The sequence below is a fragment of the Lathyrus oleraceus genome, chromosome 7, assembly GCF_024323335.1.
Source record: "Lathyrus oleraceus cultivar Zhongwan6 chromosome 7, CAAS_Psat_ZW6_1.0, whole genome shotgun sequence".
NCBI classification, from domain to species: domain Eukaryota; kingdom Viridiplantae; phylum Streptophyta; class Magnoliopsida; order Fabales; family Fabaceae; genus Lathyrus; species Lathyrus oleraceus.
The window spans coordinates 263,315,867-263,331,491 of record NC_066585.1 but is presented as its reverse complement, the minus strand read 5'-3'; positions in this window follow the sequence as shown (position 1 = coordinate 263,331,491).

Sequence of the window (15,625 nt, the reverse complement as noted above, 5' to 3'; positions counted from 1 at the left end):
ATGATTGAAGAAAAAAGAAAATAAATGGAACAAGAGCTAGGTGATTCTACAAGCCTTGATCGCACTCCATCTCCACCATCGCACCATGATAAATGGAGGAGGGCACGTCAAAGAAAAGACGTTGAGTTCACATCAGAGGCTATATGCGAAGTAGCTGAAAAAATTGTAAGTAAATTCTTTTTTTCAATAATATTATTTATTTTGGCTAAATCAAATTGGTAAATATGAAATTTTATATGTGTTGTAGGATCTATTGGTTGAACAATTAAAAGTTGGCCTCTTCGTTCCAAAAGATTGTCATCACATCTTGGTTGAAGCATTTGGAACAGAGGAGTATCATAGGCGTGTTCGTAGTCTTATAAGAGGCATTGGCTTCAAGACTTATTTTGGATGATCTCGATCAACTAGAGAAGTACATATTAAGTAATAGATTTAAGAGATTCTTGTTATTAAGTTGGTGGAGGAAAGGGAGAAATGGATTCAGGAGGAACGTCAGAGGGTTCAGATGGAGGTGTGGGAGAGGGTGTTGCAAGAGAGATCCAGAAGGAGCAAAAAGAGCGAGAAAGGTTGGCCGAGGTGAAGCAAAAGAAGGAAAATAATGAGGAGTATGAAAGGATATATGCGAAATGTAACTGCTATGTGCTTGAGGTATAATTATAAGTTAAAAACTTTGCGCTGTATGTTGTTGTTATTATTGTTTGCGTTATAATCTTTTTATTGTATTTCTGTTGTCTTTTTGATGCATAAATTAAGTTCATTGGGTTTACTCAACCAAACAAATTCAAATCAGTTGGACATTCAAGAGAAGATAGTTGAGAAACTAATTGATGGTACAAGCACAAAAGAAAGTTGTTCATCCCATCAAGACAATTTTGAGACCACACCATAACAAATAGATAACATTCAGAGACTATCAATGATAGTAAAGAGTTTTCCAAATCTCTACGAGAATATAAAATTATGTCATGTTCCATATCAGTATTACATACTTCCTAAGTCTTCTATTATGGAATTTTTGAAGGGGGATAAATGGATAGACGTTTCCATATTACAACTGTGGTGCTCGTAAGTATAATTTTAACATTGAACATTTCTATTTATAGTCATACGCTCTTGTACTTTAACAATAAAAATTTGATTCTTGCAGGTACTTGCATGAGATGTGTATTAAAAGGGATTTAATAAAGTATTGTTTTGGACATCCAAATACCATTAACCTTCATGGTGGTACGATAGAAAATAATATCAAGGTTTACGTAAAAGACATGTTGTTAGAAGATAACAAAGAATGTTATTTGGCCCCTTTTTCCCACGCGTAAGTATATATTAATTTATGTTTTCATTTATAAATCAATTTTATATGTATTATTAATTATTTTGAATGTTTTTGCAGTAATCATTGACAACTAATTATTATATGCCCGAGGAAAAATATTGTAGTTATACTTTGCTTTATGCACAATCCCATTTAATGAAGTTATGTTAAACATTTTGTGTGGGTAAGTGACATTAGTTTTTATTCAAATTTGAACTTTAGTTTTGAATAGTTTTTATGCATGTTTAATGTTTACTGACATGTGTAGAGCGATGGAGGGATACAATGCAATCAAACCTAATGTAATTGGTAAAAAACCAATGATCCTTTCCCCAAAAGTAAGTATTCCTTATGATATTATTTTATTTGTGTGTATTAATTAGTAACTATATGAATATTATTTATAATCGATAAGACAATCTAACAACTATTCTTGTGGATATAATGTTATGAAACATATGCATGATATTGTCACCAGAGGCATTACAAATGGATGGAACAAGCGTAATGTATTAGCTTAATCCATATACATGTAATTTATGTATATTTTTTAATCCATATACATTGACCTTTTGAATTTTAACCCCGTCTTTATAAAAACTAAGGGGTAAAGTTCTTGCTTTTCATGTCACCCTTCATTACATCAACATTGTAACCGAGGTGAAATTCATTTCGCGTTCGACATGACATGTGTTATTTGTAGTAGTCATATGCTTTAGATTGTTTAAATTTAATTAACCTAGATAGGAGTTAGGGAGAGCTTACAAACCTTACACTATGGATGATTAGACTCAAGGGGCGCTTACAAACCTCATACCCTGAAGTCAATTAGTTAATTGAATTATCAACCATTGTTTTTAAATACTTATGTTTGTCATCATCTAAAAAAGGGAGATTGTTGGAACAAAATTGAGTTGTCCCACATCCCTTGGGTTTTGAATATAACAAAGTTTTTAAAGAAAAATTAGGTATACTAATGTTTGTTCAAGTGTGCAGGATCATAGACTAAAATTTCATATAGAATCCAAGTATTGGTTTTGACTAAGAACATTCAAAGAGAAGCTTAGAGACCAAAATCTGATGGATCAGAAGCTGAATACCAGACTCTGAAGAAGACAACTTCTAAAGAGGTCAACGCCCGAAGATTAGAGTCTGAAGGAGTCAGCCTATGAAGACCATACTTTGGAGAAGTCTTCTTATGATGATCAAAACCCGAGCTAATCAAATCACAAGGACCAAGGTGTCGCTGATAGGTTATTGTTCATCTCTGAACATTCTTTGTCACGTGAAGACCTAAGCTCTATTTCATTCATAAATTTTGCTTAGATACAATTGCTAATTCCTTTTGTAGGAAGTAATTTTCAAACTATCCTTCACCTAACCTGAAAATTTGGTGAAACATCCCAACGTCTCTTTTAAAGCTTCTCAAAGGACTCTACTGTATTGCATCTTCAACGACTATTTTCTTCTCTATTTAAGGAGCTAAAATTCTTGAAGATAAAAATACCAATGAACATCAATTAATATAAAAGAGAAGTTACTCTGTCAAAGTAAAGCAGAAGTCGAAACTTAGGATTTCTTATCCTTGTATATCTTAGAAATCCTTATGTCATAAAGATTATATTTGATGTGTATTCTTTGTACAACTCTGATTGTATATCAAATGTATTTTCCCAACAATCATTTATCTGCTAGTAGACTGTTAGAAGTATCTTACTAAGTGTTTGAGCATTGAAAGTCTCTTGCTTGTGTGCTTAAGCAAAGGAAGTCTCTTTATTGTGTGCTTGAGAAAATAAGTCAATTACTTTAGTGTTTGAGCAAATGAAGTATCTAGCTTGTGTGCTTGAGAAAAGGAAGTCTCTTACTTGTGTGTTTGAGCAAAGGAAGTCTCTTGCTTGTTTTCTTGAGAAAATTGTAATCTTTTCTGATTATAGTGAAAATATCTTGCAAGTACAAGGGGTTTGGATTACTCTTAAGTTGTGAGAGGAACCAGGATAACTCTGTGTGTTATTCTTCTTTCTTGCATTTTATATCCGTTACCTACCTCTAACTAAATCAGATTACATAACCTTGTGTTTAGAATATGACTCAAGACTTTTAAAAGGAAAGAAAAAGTCAACACAATTAAACCCCCTTCTTGTGTTTTTCTCACCTTCAACCTGATCTCTCAAGTAATGGAACCTCATTTCGATGTGTTTTCTTCTTCCGTATGCTATCGTATTCTTTGTCAAGTTGATAATAGACATGACGTTGATCTTCATGGTCATTGTTCCATGATTCTTTCATGTAATTTGTTCGACTAGATTCATCATCCATGCTTCTTGGCATGTACATAGCAAAACTGCTATGTATTCAGTCTCACATGATGATAAAGCTACCACATGTTCCTTTCTTGAACTCCATGCGACTGACACACCATCTAACATGAACACATATCCTACTGTCGATTTTTTATATTCAGCATCACCACACCAACTTGAGTCAGTGTATCCCACAAGCTTGCATTATTTTCCTTCACCGACTAAAGGAAACAAAATACCATAGTTGATTTTTCCTTTGAGATACCTTAATATCCTCTTAGTGGCTGCAAGATGGGATACCTTTGGCTTCTGCATAAATCTGCTGACCATGCCTATACAATAGGCTAAATCTGGCCTTGTGTGACATATGTATTTAAGTGATCCAATGAGTCTTCTGTACCACATTGGGTCGACATCATCTTCAGCTGAGTCTTTCGAAGGTTGCAATCTGGACTCAGTTGGAGTCTAAGTTGGGTTGCAATCTTGTTCACCTAAAATCTCTTGAGTATTTCATCTGCATATCTTCTTTAGTTCATCATCAAGCCTCTACTAATCTTGTAGAATTCGATACTAAGGAAGTATGAGAGATTTCCAAAGTTTGACATTTCAAACTCCTTACTTAAGTTATGTTTGAAATCTTTGATCTCCTTCTTGCAACTTCCTGTTATCAACAAGTCGTCGACATAAAGACATAGTATAAACAACTCATTCCTACTTCTCCTTACATACACACCATTCTCAGTTGTGCACTTGTAAAACTATTTCTCTCTCAAAAAATCGTCTATTTTCTTGTTCCAAGCTCTTGGAGCTTGTTTCAATCCATACATGGCTTTATGCAGCATGTATACTTTCCTTTTTTGGTCCTGTTTCACAAACTCAATTCGTTGTGTCACATACACCTTTTTCCCTAAAGGTTCATTCAGGAAAGTGCATTTCATGTCCATCTGACATATCGACCAATTACGTATATTGGCTAGACCAGTAACCAACCTTATTGTTTCGATTCTATCTATTGGTGCAAAGACTTCATCATTTTCGATTCCTTATTTCTGAAGAAAACCATTTGCTACAAGTCTTGCCTTGTGTCAAATTACTTCACCTTTTCGATTTAACTTGACTTTGTATACCCACTTCAGATTAATTTCCTTATTTCCTTTTGGAAATTCGACTAGCGTCTAGGCATCACTATTTTCTATGGATTTTACCTCATCCACCATAGCTTTCATCCACCTTGAGTCTTTCAATGCTTTAACTTCGTTGACTGGCTTAGTGTCTGCATAAAAGGAATATCGTACTAACTCACCTTCATCATCGACCACATCATATGATCTGATTACACATTCCTGCAACCATGCAGGCATGTTTTTGGTTCTCTGGGGGTCTGCTTGTTCTAGCTTGACCTTCGACAGATTATTGTTGAAATTCTATAAAAATTTGTCGAACATCTCTAATAGATTCACTAGCTGGTTCATTACACAAGATTCTCATTGAATTCTTCTTGATGTTATCAGTATAATCTCACTCCTTAAGCTCATATACGACCATATTCCTTCTAATCACGACTTGCTTGTTCACTAGGTCGAACAGTTTGTATCCCTCCTTTGAATGATATCCCACTAGGATCATCTGACTCGACTTATCATCAAGCTTTCTTCTTAGCTGATCTGACACATGTCTATATGCTCTGGATCCAAACACCTTCAAGTGGATTAAACTAGGTTTTCCACCATACAAATATTCTTTTGGGGTAATACCTTCAAGCCTCTTTGTCAAACATGTGTTCAATATTTATGTTGCAGTCGACACAACCTCCCCACATAGCTCATTTGGGAGATGCTTGCTTTTTAACACACTTCTCACCATATTCATAATGGTTATGTTCTTTCTTTCAGCAATACCATTTTGTTAGGAGTTTATGGTGGAACCACCTCATGCACAATTCCTTATTTTGTACACTGTGTGTCAAAATATTTTGACACATACTCTCCACCTCCATATGTCCTAAGAATATTAATCTTGTGACCACTCTATCTTTCCACAATTTCTTTGAACTTGGTGAAAATATTGATCACATAACTTTTCTTCTTGATCAAGTAGGTCCACAACTTTCTGCTATAATCATCAATAAATGTAACAATGTACTTGTTACCTCCAAGTGAATCTACCTAGAGAGGACCACACACGTTTGAGTAGATTATCTTGAGAGTGTATTTTGACTTGGTTCTTACATCCTTGTTGAAGTTGTTTTTGTGTTTCTTTGCTTGAACACATTCTTCACATACTTCTTATGGAATATGGATTTCTGGTATGTCTGAAACCATGTTCTTCCTCTTCAGATTACTAATGTCATTAAATTTCAAGTGATCGAGCCTGTAATTCCATAACCATTCACCTCTGCTAGCTGAAGTCGCCAGGCTCTTGTGTTCCAACACATCAAGTTCAATTCTGAAGGTTCTATTCTGAGACATGGGAGCCTTCAAGATTAACCTGTTACTTGAGTTGATCACTCTCATCATTCTATCTTTGATCAATACATTGTAATTCCTCTCGATCAGCTGACCTATACTTAGAAGATTACTCTTCATGCCAAGTATGTATAACACATTGAAAATTATTGATCGTTTACCATCCTTTGTCATGATCAGAGCATCACCAATACCTTCAGCAGATAGGGTATTGTTGTTTTCAAATTTTACCTTGTTCTTTGACGATGGTCTGATGTTGATAAACCAATCTTTTCTTCCATTTATGTGCGATGAGCAACCTGAGTCAAGATACCATTGATCTTTGAATCTTTCTTTTTCTTTTGTTGTGACCATTAACATCACTTTGTATTTTGCAAGCTTTGCATCACTTTCTTAATCTTTCTTGCCTCCTCGACATTGACTTGCATAATGGTCATACTTTTGATAACAATTATAGCACTAGATATGACTTTTATCAGGTTTTCTTCCATCGTGATCAGTGGATTTTGATGCACAGTCTTCTATATATATATACTTATGCATTTCCATGTTTTAGTTTGGTTATTTTCCCCTTTTAATGTGTTTTTATAATTTATCTTATTTTTACACTTATTTGTTTTTCGCAGTTTATTTTCAGCATTAGCAGTCTGTACGAATAAATTCATAACTGGAGCTAGGAGTATCGGATCAAGGCGTGCTACCAGTTGTTGGAAAGCTAACAGAAAGAGATACGACTTTTATGAAGAAGTAAGAAGCTAATTCAGACTGTAACATGGTTGAAAAATCCGTTGAATCCTTCAGCACTAGACTTATATTTTGTGTTGGGTTATTTAGCTTGGGCATGGGTTATGTTTTGACCAAATTAGGTTTATTATACTTTTCCTATAACCTAAGCAGCCGAAAACAGTACACGGTATCACTATTCACGAAAATTTGAAAGCTTGTGCAAATTCCATGGAGAACTAATCCCTCTGATTCGATCTGCCGTAATTCAGGTTCAAAAACTTGAGATTATTATAATGTTAATTTTAGTTTAATTCCTTTCAATGATATTTTATGTTCTTGTATGCTTAATTCGATTGCATGAAATATATTGATTCAATTTGATTGATTGTATGATCCTAACATAGGCACGTCACGTTTGCTTAATTCGTTTTTGTGTTTGATCAATCATGTTTGCTTAATCCATGAAAACTTATCCCGTTTGCTTAATTTAGACAATAGGATCATACATCTCACAAACTTCACCGCGCTTGTCATTGAGTTTGTATCCAAATAGGAATAGACAATCCGCTTAGGGTATTAAAATTATATTAATCGATGATAGTAGGAACTGAATCGGTAGATTGAATTATTTCATAATCACTTATTCCATAACAACTTATTTCAAGAATTGCTTTTAATAATCACTTTTTCTTAATCGAACACCAAACCAAACAACCCCCCCTAATTCGATTTACCTTTGGATAATAATAATCAAGAATCCTTGAGAGAACGATATCTAAGTTAAAATTGTCGCCGTACTACGTTTTTGAAAAACACTCGTTTTGACCCGTGCGCGACAACGGATCAAATTGGCGCCGTTGCCGGGGATTCTTGATTATATTAATCATTTTTAGAGTCATAGGTTTAGTGTCTACGCGTCTAGATCCTAGTTTCCTCACGGTTCTGCCCAACTCGCGATTTAGAGTCCAAAAAGTGAAAAAAATCGGTATTTGGGAAAATTGCGTCCGATTTAAAATCTGTTCCGACAGTCTTGTGTAAAAAAATTCTCTGATCATTTATCCCTTACTACAAAGTAGTTAAGGGTCTTTGCTTTCAATTTCCCAAATTCCTCTTTTTTCTATTTTTTTATGAATTTTTTACTGTTTTCATATAGTCGAAAAAAATCGAAAAAAAATTCAAAATTATATTTTTAAGTCATTAGATTAAATTCAGTGTCACTTTATTTTTCTGAATTTATTTTGATCAATTCCCTTCTTTGTGTTTGTTTCTGACTTTTAGGGACATTGTCGACATTTTGAATATTGTTGCTGCATTGTTGTGCGTTAGTCTTGGCTACTAGGTCTTGCTGTTCTGAACTTGTTGCTTTTGATCCTGAAGTAGAGAGAACTTTGCACACACAACGTAGAGCAGTCCAGGCTAGTTCATCACCCATAATTGAGTTTGATTCTGAGTCCGACTATTTGCATAACTTGTTTGCTTCTGATTCTGAACTTGTTTTTGAAATGGTGACAATAGAACCTTAAGGCAATTGGCTGCACCTGATGTGAATTATAATGGATTGTGTATTGAATATGATGTTGTTGTTATTCCTTTTGAATTAAAATCGGGTTTAATACACTTGTTGCCCAAGTTTAATGGTCTTGCAGGTGAGGATCCGCACAAACATTTGAAAGAATTCCAGGTGGTGTGTTTTACACCATTGAAGCCTGAAGGGATCACTGAAGATCACATCAAACTTAGAGATTTTCCTTTTTCATTGCAGGGTGCAGCAAAGGATTGAATATATTATCTCGAGCCAAATTCAATTGCAAGCTGGAATGCCCTGAAAAAAGTGTTCTTAGAGAGATATTTTCCTGTCTCCAGAGCTGCCTCGATAAGAAAGGAGATTTGTGGTATTAGATACAGTAATGAGTCATTGACCGAGTATTGGGAGAGATTCAAACACTTGGTATCCAGCTGCCCTCAGCACCAGATCACTGAGCAACTACTCATCCAGTACTTTTATGAGGGTTTGATACCGATGGATAGGAACATTCTTGGTGCTGCTAGTGGTGGAGTACTTGTTGATAAGACTCCAGCTGTTTCCAAAGCCCTTATCGAAAATATGTCCCTTAATTCCCAACAGTTCACTACTAGAGACAATTCTGTGCAAAGCAAAGGCGTGAATCAAATTCAGGTTTCTTCCAACAAAGCTTTAGAGACCAGAGTTGACGAGTTCACTGCCTTAGTCAAACAATTGGCAGTAGCAAAACCTCAAACAACAACAGTGTGTGGTATTTGTACTTCTCATGAGCACCCGACCGATACTTGTCCTATTCTGAGAGACGAGTCCATTACAGAGTTGTCTCAAGCTTATGCAGCCAACCTTTACAATCAAAACAGGTACAATAATATTCCTGACCTGTCCACCAACAAATACCATCCCAATTGGAGGAACCATCCCAACCTTCAATATGGAAACCCACAACATAACCCACCTCAAGTGGCTTCCCCTGCACCTTTTGGACCATCCTTAGAAGATCTTGTCAAACAAATGGCCGCCAACAATCTCCAATTCCAACAAAGGACCGATTCTAGCATTCAGACCTTGAACACGCAAATGGGACAACTTGCTACTCAAATAAATAACATGCAAGCCCAAAGGTCGAACCAGCTTCTAGCCCAAACAGTTGTCAATCCAAAGGATTCTAATGCTAATGTGAGTGCGATTTCGTTGAGATCTGGAAAAGTTACAGAAACAGCCCCTGGAAAAAATAAAAAAGTTATTGAGGTAACATCTGAACCTGAACCTACTCCATTTGAACCCGTTTCATCTAAAAAAATTAAAGAAAAGGAGTATGTGCCACCAGTCCCCTTCCCACATAGAGTTCTGAAAAATAAAAGAATTGAGGAGGGAGACAAGGAAAGAGAGATATTGGATGTTTTTAGAAAAGTTGCGGTAAATATTCCGCTTCTTGATGTAATTAAACAGGTTCCTAAGTATGCAAAGTTTCTGAAGGATTTGTGTAAAAATAAGAGGAGGATTAAAGGAAGTGAGAGAGTTAATTTAGGAAGAAATATTTCTGCTTTTATTCAGCCCAAGCCTTCATCTGAAAAAGTTACAGGCGAGAAAAATGTTTCAGCCATCACTCAGCTCTTGCCACAAAAGCAGAAGGATCCAGGAACTTTTACTGTCCCTAGTACCATCGGGGATAGTAAATTCGAGAATCGCATGCTTGATTTGGGAGCGGGCATTAATGTTATACCTACTTCTATTTATAACAACTTTAATCTTGGTCCTTTGCAGCATACAAGTTTGATCGTCCAACTGGCGAACAGGAGCAATGCACGCCCGACTGGCGTAGTGGAAGATGTCCTTGTCCAAGTTAACAATTTAATTTTTCCTACAGATTTTTACATTCTGGACATGGAAGGAGAGACTAAGACAAGCAGAGCTCCCATCATTTTAGGTAGACCGTTCATGAAAATGGCGAAGACAAAAATTGATGTTGACGATGGAACCATGTCCATGGAATTTGGTGACATTGTCGCAAAATTTAACATTTTCGATGCCATGAAACACCCCTTGGAAGAGCATTCCGTTTTTCATATGGAATTGATATCTGAGCTGGTTGAGGACACTTGTTCTGATTTATTTTCACTTGATTTTCCATCTTTATCTGGTTTCGATGATATCTACTCATGTGTTGATTGTACTGACACTAAACTTTATGTTGTGTGTACTGAGATTGATGCTGCCTTGTAGCCTAATACATTTCCTACAGGTGAAGTTGTTGCCGATGAAGCTGTTTTTTCAGTTGATGCTCTTGACATCCCGGCTGCCCCAAGCATTCCATTCGTCGAGCAACCCCTGTCTTTAGAGCTAAAACAACTCCATGAAAACCTGAAATATGCTTATTTGGAGACTAATGAAAAACTCCTTGTTATTATTTCTTCTAACCTTAATTTCGATCAGGAAGACAAGCTTTTGTAGGTTTTAAAGAAGCACAAGAAGGCAATCGGGTGGACATTAGCCGACCTCCCAGGTATTAGTCCGTCGATGTGCATGCACAGGATATTACTTGAGGACGGAGCGAAAACAGTAAGGCGTCCCCAAAGGAGGCTTAATCCTTTGATTCTTGATGTTACGAAGAAGGAGGTAACCAAACTCTTGCAAGCAGGTGCCGTTTATCCTATCTCTGACAGTAAATGGGTAAGCCCAATGCAGGTTGTACCTAAGAAATCAGGACTCACAGTGGTAAAAAATGAAAAGAATGAACTTGTTCCTACTAGAGTTCAGAACAGCTGGAGATTTTGTATTGATTACAGGAGATTGAACCAGGCTACAAGAAAGGATCACTTTCCTTTATCGTTCATTGACCAAATGCTTGAATGACTTGCTGGTAAATCACATTACTGTTTTCTTGATGGTTTTTCAGGTTACTTTCAGATTCATATTGCACCGGAAGATCAAGAGAATACCACTTTTACTTGTCCCTTCAATACTTTTGCTTACAGGAGGATGCCTTTTGGTCTTTGCAATGCTCCTGGCAGTTTCCAATGATGCATGATTAGCATTTTTTTTGATCTCATTGAAAATTGCATGGAAGTCTTTATGGAAGATTTCACTGTCTATGGTTCCCCTTTTGATGCATGCTTGAGCAGTTTAAGCTTGATTTTAGAAAGATGCATCGAAATTGATCTCGTTTTAAATTATGAAAAATGCCACTTTATGGTTAATCAGGGAATTGTATTGGGTCACATAATTTCAGAAAAAGGAATTTCTGTTGACCCTACTAAAATAGATGTGATTTCTACACTGCCTTACCCTTCTTGCGTTCGCGAGATTCGTTCTTTTCTTGGTCATGCAAGTTTTTACAGGCGTTTCATCAAGGATTTCAGCAAGATAGCTCTTCCGTTGTCAAACTTCTTGAAGAATGATGTCACTTTCAACTTTGATGACAAATGCAAACAAGCGTTTGACTTCTTGAAGAAAGCATTGACCTCCACTCCCATAATCCATCCACCGGACTGGACCCTCCCTTTTGAGATTATGTATGATGCGTCTAATTATGCTGTTGGGGCTGTCCTTGCACAAAGGGTTGACAGGGCTACCCATGTTGTTTACTATGCTTCTAGAACTTTAGATTCTGCACAGTCAAATTACACTACCACTGAAAAAGAACTGCTAGCTATTGTTTTTGCTCTTGATAAATTCAGATCATATTTGCTAGGTTCCAAGGTTGTTGTTTTTACTGACCATGCAACATTAAAGTAATTGCTGAAGAAGCCGGATGTAAAACCGAGATTAATTCGGTGGATGTTGTTGCTCCAAGAATTTAATGTAGAGATTAAAGACAAAAGTGGAGCTGAGAACTTAGTGGCTGACCACTTGAGCAGGATAGAGAGAGATGCAGATCCTTTTCCTATTCAGGATGACTTTGCTGATGAGCATCTTTTTCTTTTGCATGAGATTACACCTTAGTTTGCTGGCATTGTTAAATTTCTTGTTGCTGGTGTTTTTCCTACAGGTGCATCTAGATCACAGATTCACAAACTCAAGAGTGATGCCAAATATTATGTTTGGGATGATCCATATCTTTGGAAGTTTGGTAGTGATCAGGTAATTAGGAGATGTGTCCCTGACTATGAGGTTGAATCCATTTTGAAATTTTCTCATGCATCTCAAGTCGGCGGACACTTTGGTCTGCAAAGGACTGTAAGAAAAGTCCTTGATTCAGGTTTCTATTGGCCAACTATTTTTAAGGATGCTTATGAGACTTACGACACTTGTAAAGAGTTCCAGATAGCAGGTACAAACATCACTCGCAAGAGTGAAATGCCTCAACAACCTATGCTTTTCTTTGAGGTATTTGATGTATGGGGAATCGACTTCATGGGTCCTTTTCCTGTATCATTTGGTTTCCTTTACATTTTGCTTGCTGTTGATTATGTTTCAAAGTGGGTGGAAGTTATCCCCACTAGGACTAATGATTCTAGAGTTATTGCAAATTTTGTCAGGTCTAATATCTTTTGCAGGTTTGGAATACCACGAGCTATCATAAGTGACCAAGGCACTCATTTCTGTAACCGCACCATGGAAGCTTTGCTCCGGAAGTATGGAGTTGTGCACAAAGTCTCTACTTCATATCACCCATAAACTAATGGGCAAGCTGAGATCTCAAATAGGGAGATCAAACAGGTTTTAGAGAAAATGGTGCAGCCAAACAGGAAGGACTGAAGCAGTCGTCCAGAAGACGCACTTTAGGCCCAAAGAACAACTTTCAAGACACCCATTGGGATGTCTCCTTATCGACTTGTTTTTGGTAAGGCATGTTGTAACAACCCAATTTTAGTAATTATTTCTTATATTATTATTATTATATTATATTTTATTTATTTGGAGTGTTAATTAATTAATTGGTTGTTAGGTAGTATAACAATTGAGTATATTAATTAATTTGGTGTGTTAATTAATTATTTAGTTGATATGAGATATAATTGAATAATTAATTATATTAATTAATTTGGTGTGTTAATTGTGTTGGTTTAATTTATTTGAATTAAATAGAGATATTATAATACTAGGTACTATTGGACCTATTAATTAAATTAGAGGTATCATTCCTTAAGCCCAAATGCAATACTAGTATATAAGAGGTGAGGAGAGTGAGAATTAGAATTCATTTGATCATTTGACAACAATAGAGAAAGAGAAGAGGAAAAGTAAGGAGAAGAGGGGAAGAACAAGAGAGAAGCTAGGATTTCTAGAAAATTGAAGAGGTAAGGGGGTAATCCTTATTATTATGGGTTAGTATGATTGGGTCAATGGGTAGAAGTATGTTTAAGTTAAAATCCCTAATTTTGTATGGTTGTTTGAAATTGTTAGGTTTTGATGATTATTCTTGATTTGTGGTGATTTGATTGTGTTAAAACTGCAAATTAACGTTACATACTTAGAGTATTGTATGAGTTATAATTTTCTGAACGTTTGGCTTTTTACGGAATCGAAATCGGAGGTCCGAAAGTCCTCCAACGATGAAAAACGCAGAAAATTCTACATTCTGTTTTACGTTAACCGGTTAACCACCGAGCGTTAACCGGTTACTTGCTTAAAAATCTGCACAAGAAGTTGATTATGTTTTACGTTAACCGGTTACCCACCGAGCATTAACCGGTTACTTGCTTAAAAATCTGCACAAGAAGTTGATTCTGTTTTACGTTAACCGATTATCCACCGAGCGTTAACCGGTTACTTGCTCTGTTTTGTGTTAACCGGTTACCCACCGAGCGTTAACCGGTTACCACTGTTGAAAAAAATGAAAAATTGAGATTTTAAAAAGTCGTATTCATTTGCAATGAGATCTAGTGTGCGTAGTTGATAATTAGCCTATATTTGTGAATGATATATTGTTATGAATGTGTATATGTACCATTGGTGGCTAATTCATAGAGTTGAATTATGGTGATATGTGGAATGTTAAGATGGTAGAGATGATCTTAATTGCATATGTGTTGGTATTTGTACATTCATTCATGGCATGGTCGGCTTCATGGTGGAAGCGGTGAAACTGTGGGTTCACATGGTATTATACGTTGATCCTTGAATGGAAATAGGCGTAGCATACGTTGATCCTTAATTGGAAATAGACGTAGTAGACGTTGATCCTTGAATGGAAATAGGCGTAGCATACATTGATCCTTAATTGGAAATAGACGTAGTAGACGTTGATCCTTAATTGGAAATAGACGTAGTGGCTTTGATCTTGTCCGGATCGGAAGCGTGGCTTGGATTCTAGATATTGAATCGGAAAGCAGTGAAACGTTGGGTTCACATTGCGGTATCACATGCATAGAGTCACATGTCTTGCATTGAGTCACATTAGAGTTATGTGATAATTGAGTGTATGCATTATTGTGATTGTGATGTGTGTATGAGATATGGTAATTGAATTTGATGATGTTTGGATACATAACTTGACAAAGTATGTGATTATGTGATAATTGTAGTTATGTGTATTTTTGGGAATATAATATTGGATTTGAATATTATACTCATTGAGTTTTTATGTGTGCTTGAAACATGTGAAATAAATGTTGGTTAATATTATTTACATGGTTATATGAAGTGTGATGGATTCCTTTAATTGTTGATTTAATCATTGTGCTTTATTATACTTCTTCATAATGATTTGAATTCTCACCCTTCTGTTGGAATGATGCTTTACATGGCATCGTGCAGATACTCCGGAGTAGTATTGCTGAAGTAAGTGGACGGTAGCTCACTCGAGATTAGCCGGAGAGTTTCTGTATTTTAGTTTGAAGACTAGGTAATGAGTCAATGCTCTGGTCATGTAACACGAGGTAGATTGGTAGTATTGAACTCATATCTTATTTGGATATGCATTACGTTATTACTTGTGAACATATTTATTCGAAATTTCTGTTGGAGAGGCCATCGTGTCAAGTATTCTGGATTTGGTTTTATTTTATCTTGAGGAGATTATTGAGAGATGATCATGGTATGGGACATGGATCATTTTATGAAATACATGAGTATTCATTATTTTCCGTTGCGAATGCATATTCTTAAATATTCATGATAATTGAAATGTGTTATCTTAAATGACCAGGTGTATTGTATATTGATGATGAATGATGTTGGTTTCTGAAAGCTTTTTAGTTTTTGAAAACGTCGATGTGACGCCCTTTTGTTTATATGCGTGCTTATTTACTCTGATTATATGTTAAGTATTTTGGGGTAGAAAAAGGGGTGTTACACATGTCATCTTCCTGTTGAGATAGAACACCGTGCTTATTGGGCGGTGAAAAGTTGTAAT